General features: G+C 42.7%; 1 pseudogene; it reads left to right on the top strand.

Annotated features, from left to right (window-relative positions):
* Positions 1–2,560: 2,560 nt before the first annotated feature.
* Positions 2,561–3,282, top strand: LOC100684200 (annotated as a pseudogene).
* Positions 3,283–6,818: the final 3,536 nt, after the last annotated feature.

The raw sequence follows: 6,818 nt of genomic DNA, 5'->3' as shown, positions 1-6,818 counted from the left end.
CCCTGCCACCCCGTGAGCTCAATACAACAACCCTGAGATCATAACCTGAACCAAAATCAAGTGTCAGATGCTTAACTGAGTTACCCAGGTGCCCCTGAACCCTGCTACTCTTGATTTTGGGGTCATGAATTTGAGTCCCATATTAGGTGTAGAGGTTACTTAAAATCTTAAAAAAAAAAAAAACCCAATAACCAATCTCATTTACAATTATATCAAAAATAATAAAATACCTAGGCATAAACTTAAAGAAGTAAAATACCCGAGAACTATAAAATATCGATGAAATTAAAAAATATATCGATGAAAGAAGTTTAAGATGACACAAAAAAGTGGAAAGATATTCCATGCTCATGGATTGGGAGAATATTGATAAAATGTCCATACTACCCAAAGCAGTAATCAAAACAGTATAGTACTGACACAAAAATAGACACATAAAAAAAATAGACACATAGATCAACAGAATAGAGAGCTCAGAAATAAACCTACAATTATATGGTCAATCAACAAAGGGGGCAAGAATATACAACAGGAGAGACTGTTTCTTTAGTAAAAGGTATTGGGAAAACTGGACAGCTACATGCAAAAGAATGAAACTGGATCACTTTCTTACACCATACACAAAAATAAACTCAAAATGAATTAAAGACCTAAAGACCTGAAACCATAAAATTCCTAGAATAAAACATAGCCAGTAATCTCTTTGATATCAGCCATAGGAATATTTTCCTATGGATCAGTGGTTTCCTGGGTGGATCAGTGGTTGAGCATCTGTCTGCCTTTGGCTCAGGGCATGATCTTGGATTCCTGGGTTCGAGTCACCTTGTACGGAGCCTGCTTCTCCCTCTGCCTGTGTCTCTGTCTCTATCTCTCGTGAATAAATAAATAAAATCTTAAAAAAAATATTTTTCTAGACATGTGGTCTCCTTTGGCAAGGGAAATAAAAGCAAAATTAAACTACTGGGACTAGGGATTCCTGGGTGCCTGCCTTTGGCCCAGAGCGTGATCCTGGAGTCCCGGGATCGAGTCCCGTGTTGGGCTCCTGGCATGGAGCCTGCTTCTCCCTCTGCCTGTGTCTCTGATTCTCTCTCTCTCTCCCTAGGTCTATCATAAATAAATATTTTTAAAAAATAAACTACTGGGACTATACCAAAATAAAAAGCTTTTGCAAGGTGAAAGAAACCACTAACAAAACAGAAAGAGAACCGACTGAATGGGAGAAGCTATTTGCAAATGATATATCTAATAAGGGGTTGATATCCAAAATGTATAAAGAACTTCTACAACTCAACACCAAAAAACCCCCAAATAACCCAATTAAAAATGGGCAGAAGCCATGAACAGACATTCCTCCAAGAAGACATCCAGATGGCCAACAGACACATGAAAAGATGCTCAACATCACTCATCATCAGGGAAATGCAAGTCAAAACCACAATGACACATTGCCTCACACCTGTCAGAATGGCTAAAAGCAAAAACACAAGAAGAAACAGGTACTGATGAGGATGTAGAGAATAAAGAATCCTTGTGCACTATTAGTGGGAATGCAAACTAGTGTAGCCACTGTGCAAAACAATATGGAGGTCCCTCAAAAAATTAAAAATAGAATTGCTATATAGTCCAGTAATTACATTACTGGGTATTTACCCAAAGAAAACAAAACACTAATTCAAAAAGATAAATGCACCTTATTTTTATCGCAACATTATTTACAAGAGCCAAGATATGAAAACAGCCCAAGTGTCTATCAATAAAGACATGGTGTATATATACAATGAAATATTACTCAGCTATTAAAAAGAATGAAATCTTGACATTTGCAACAAGATGGATGGATCTAGAGGGTACTAGGGTAAGTGAAATAAGTCAAAGAAAGACAAATACCATATGATTTCACTCATGTATAATTTAAGAAACAAAACAAAGAAAAAGAAGAGACAAACAACATCCCCCCCCAGATTCTTAAATATAGGGAACTGGGGGTTACCAGTGTGGGGGGAGGAAATGTGTGAAACAGGTGAAGGAGTGAAGAGGATAAAGGGTACACTTAACATGAGCACTGTGTGGATGTAAGTGTTGAATATTGTACACCTGAAATTAATATAACACTGTTGATTAACCATACTGGAATTAAATAAATACATAAATGAATGAATGAATGAAACCTTAGTCTCCAGTGAAAACTAAGTAGGTAAGCAATTGTAAACTCTCTTATACCAGAATTCCTTAGATTGGAAATTTATGAATACATTTCATAATTCCAGAAATGTGTATTTTTTTCCTTCAGTAAAGCACAGAGCAGATTTACCAACAGACCCAAGCACCCTCAGTTTCTCTGTAATAAGAAGCAAAAAGCAAATTTATGTTCAGTAATCAATGCTTCGTTAGCCTATCTTATCTGAAAAAGAATTAGATATCTAATGAATTCAACCCAATTCATTTGACTTAGCAAAACTTCAAAGTTTCAAGTTACCAAAGATTTTGAAAGCTTTAAACCTTTTTATTTACTCTACCTACTTGTTCTTAACAGTTGTCCATGAAAACTTTGAGACAAAATTAACTATCATTTTAAGTCATGTTTTTGCTGACAAATTGCAATAGAAATAACATGAGCCTATTTGACCTTTAGTAAACCTTGGTGGAATAAAAGGTTTAGGGGCTGGCTCTGCTTAGGGTTTTCAGGAAACATGGAAGCGGCGGTGACAGTTGGAATTTAAGCATCTTTGTGCCGGTCTCCGGGTTCCCTGTGAGAGGAAAGGGGAGGATGCTGCTGGAATCATCTCCCTCTTCAATGCCACTATCCCTCCCTCCTCCTTTACCCTCAGTACCAGATAGTATTACTAACTCTTCCCCACCCCCAGTGTCTTACATCACTTCCCAGGAGATGAAGTGTATTCTTCACTGGTTTGCCAGTTGGTCAGGTCCCCAGTGTGAACGTTTCCTCCAGGACCTGGTAGCTAAGGCAGTGCCAGGAAAATTACAGCCACTGCTGGAAGGGCTGGAGCAGCTTAGTGTGTCTAGAGCAAACCGACCACCTTGTATCTTTGGGTGCAGCCACGTCTTTGGGATCAGTGGTTTCGAGGTTGGGCTGAGCAGGAGCGCAATGAATTTGTCAGGCAGCTGGAGGTCAGTGAGCCAGACTTCGTGGCAAAGTTTTACCAAGCAGTGGCTGCTACAGCTGGTAAAGACTGATGGACATTAAGATCAAAGAAGATAATCACAGCTGATGGAGCCACAACTTTACTGTGAGAACTTCAAATGTGTCGCTTAAAGGTCTAGGGATGGTGTTCCAACCAGCTGATTGAACTTGTTGACCTGTACAGGCTTGATTACATCTTTGGAGGCGGGGAAGGGCAGAGGGAGAGAGAGAATCTTAAGCGGGATCCATGCCCCGCACCGAGCCTGATTTAAGCGGGCTTGATTTCACAATCCTGAGGTCATGACCTGAGCCAAAATCAAGAGTTGGATGCTTAACCCACGGAGCCACCCACGTGCCCCAAGCCTTGGTTATTTCAGTGTTAACAGCCTATCAACTGGACTGCTCACATCATTGTTCTCCGTCCAAGTAAATCCGGTCGGCCTCCTACCTTGCTCCTTTCTACATATCAGATTCTGAAGAATTCCGTGGCTTCTTTTGCAAGTATAATGAGAGGGAACCTACACATTATAACTCAAGCATATTGCTGGCCCGTGGGGGCTTTTAAGTAAAGCTTTCCTACTCCAGAAGCAGGAGAGAAGGACAATAAAAGGTCATGTTTTTATAGTTTAACTGGATTCACATGGTTGGTTTCACTGCCCTTTCCAGATTCTGGCATAATTGTGCGACATGCCAACTATTAGCTTTCCTAGCGATGATTTTGTAAAATTATGAAAAAATCAGGAGAGGGAAACAATTAGTTACTCCTTCCACACTGATGTTTGTTTGAATCCAAATAGCAATGACTTCTAAAGTATATGTGATATTCTTGGAGCTGGTAACAGATTCCTATTCTGTAAGTTTGCTCTGTGATATGGAAACAAGTGACACTCTATAGGTTAAAGGGTTTATTTTTTGTATCAAAATAAAGAATCCTCAGGAAAAAATAAAAATAAAAAATAAAAAATAAAAGTTTTACATTTCAACGCTGACAGCTCTAAAGACGTTTCTATTTTAATTAAATCAACAAACTTAAAATTACTTTTAATACTGAAAATATTGCACCTGTGTCCACTGAAAGTCATCCTCCATCAATTTTACTTGGGGCTCCTGTGGGGAAATCTGAAGTGGGTGGTTTAAGCCCAGGGGAGCTCCTGGGCCCCTTCATGTTGACTTGGGAGATGCTGCAGTTGAAACCTCTTAAGAAAGTGGCCCAACAGCTTGGGGTGTGTTTTGCTCCTCGACAGTGAGGGTCAGGAGCAGGAGCTGATGGCATTACAGGCACCGAGGGTGATCTGGGAGCTGGTGTTGGTACAGCAACAGGAGGGAGAGGCAGGCCTGAGGGCAGCAGGGGTGCCACCAGCGAGGCCCAAGGTCAAGTCTAAGTTTGGACTAATGTTCCTTTATCTCCATTTCCTGTCTCTCCCTCCTGAAAAACAGGAGGTTCTCTCAGGTGGTTTCGCCCCCCTCTGCCCCATGTATTCCAAATAGGTCCTAATGGACTTTACTTGGGGCAGGAGTATTCTCTTTGTAGTCAAAAGCTCAGAAAGAACACAGAAGGCACAGCCTATAGCCAAGCCCAGTGCTTCTGCTGTTAGCATTTGTTCTTCCCCAGAAGTTGGGGGGCCTTCATTGACTGAACCAAACAGCTTCCTAGGCAAGCCAAGAGAGCCAGAGCCAAACCCAAACCCGCTGTTTGGAGGCAACCAAATTGAAGGAAGAAATCCACAAGAGCCATTCAGTGACCTTCTTTCCTCTGAGCTTATCATATACATAGACCAGGCGGTGTTACAATAAAGATCATTTTCTTCTTAGTCATAGATTTATAATGAAAAGTAGACCCGTCAGCCAGTATTCTCCGTCGGGGTCTTTGGGAAAGGATAGAGCGAGCCTTCCCTAGCTTGTGTACACACACACACACACACACACACACACACGTCAGTGCCAACAGAGATCTTGCCCAATGAGGACCCTGACTTCTTGTTTACTCACGTCCTTCCTCTTTCCAATGGTACTTTTACGGATGACAAGGGCCCCTGCCACAACTCAGGCTAGGTGTCAGAAGCATGCTATGCAGGTGCACACACAAGTTGTGTCTTTCCATGATGTTGGCTCTACTCAATCATAAAGCAAAGTTAATCCAATTTTATCAAGCAGGTTCAGGACTCCAAACTCAATGACATTTTACCATGTGATTAAACTTGGCTTCTTACACAGCACACAGAGCAGGACATCAAGCCACACAAGGTAACAGAAGGGTGTAAGAAGTGAACGAACCAAATGGGAAGTCAGTCTGTGGGCGCACAGCTGAGATAAGGCCTCGGTCAGGTCCAGGTCAAGGCTCAGTGCTTACTGCTTATCTTTGAGCTGTGAAAGATCTCGGTTCTGTTTGGAGATCAGTAGGAGAGAGCCTTCCATGGCAGTTGCCTTTTTTAAGTGGTTATAGAGAAGTCATGCCTGCAGAGTCAGATAGTTTGGTGCAAAAATCCTCCCTTTTTAAAGGGCTTTAATGGTCTTGGGCCCTGCACACCTCCTCTGGTTCTGCTTGTTATCAGTTCTGGGGTGTCCGCCGACACTGCAGTGCCTTTAACTACTTGTGTCATTGCTTGACACAGGCTCCTGCTTGACATGAGAGACTCCATTTTGTTCTCTACACTATGAAAACCTGAACAAATGGGTTATGAAAACCTAGAATGGGGTGCCTGGGTGGCTCAGTGGGTTAAGCGTCTGACTCTTCAATTCGGCTCAGGTCATGATCTCAGGGTTGTGGGATTGAGCCCCATGAGGGCTTTGTGCTCAGCTCAGAGTCTGCTTGTCTCTCTCCCTCTGCTCCTCTCTTCCCCCACTCACACTCTCACTCTCTCAAATAAATAAAATCTTAAGAAAAAAAAAAAAAAAACAACCAACAGAATGAATGGTTAAAAAAAAACTGAACAGCCAGGAACCAAGGAGGGATGAGGTCTGATGTGCAATTATCAGGGGAACTTACCAAACGCCAAATCTCTAAGGTCCAGTACCTGTAATTTGTTTCTCTGCTTCACCAAGTACGGTTAAGGCAGCCCGGGCCAGCTCAGGGCAAGGGAGAAAGAAAATCCTCCAAACGAAACAGGTTTTGGCCGCTTCCAGGGACTTCCTGTCCTCCTCGTGTGGGGTCTGGGGTCTGGGATCGAGTAGTCAAGAGCAGCTGACTCGGATCTACCGTGACCACTGCTCAAGAAGCAAATGGTGAGCAAATGGTGAGCAAATGATGAGCAAATGGTGAGCAAATGGTGAGCCCTGGTGCGCAGCTGAGGCCAAGTGCTCCATCCGGGGAATTCTGAGTAGGCTGGACAAATTGAAAGCATCACTCCTACATGGCTCACCAAGGTTATAACCAGGCCCATCTGTGGCACTTGACAACAAAAGAAGCCTCAGTCCTTGTAATTATCGTCGCCATCGTGCAAATGCCAGGGATGTTATATGAGCCAGCACATCCCCTGCCGCCGGCATCCTCTCTCAGTTCACAAGCGAGTCCTAGACGTGGTGCTACAGCATTCCAGGGGCGGCAGCACCCCGCCTATGGTCCTTGATAACCATCCAGTTAGTGAGTGACCCAATCAAGAGTCCCATCTTGGGAACCCCCTCTTGTAGGACCATTGCAAAAGCTTTATTTTGTGGCTTCCCAGAAGCAGAAACTCTG

The sequence above is a fragment of the Canis lupus genome, chromosome 37 (assembly GCF_011100685.1).
Source record: "Canis lupus familiaris isolate Mischka breed German Shepherd chromosome 37, alternate assembly UU_Cfam_GSD_1.0, whole genome shotgun sequence".
Taxonomy (NCBI): Eukaryota; Metazoa; Chordata; class Mammalia; order Carnivora; family Canidae; genus Canis; species Canis lupus.
This window is presented reverse-complemented; position numbering and strand designations above follow the sequence as displayed.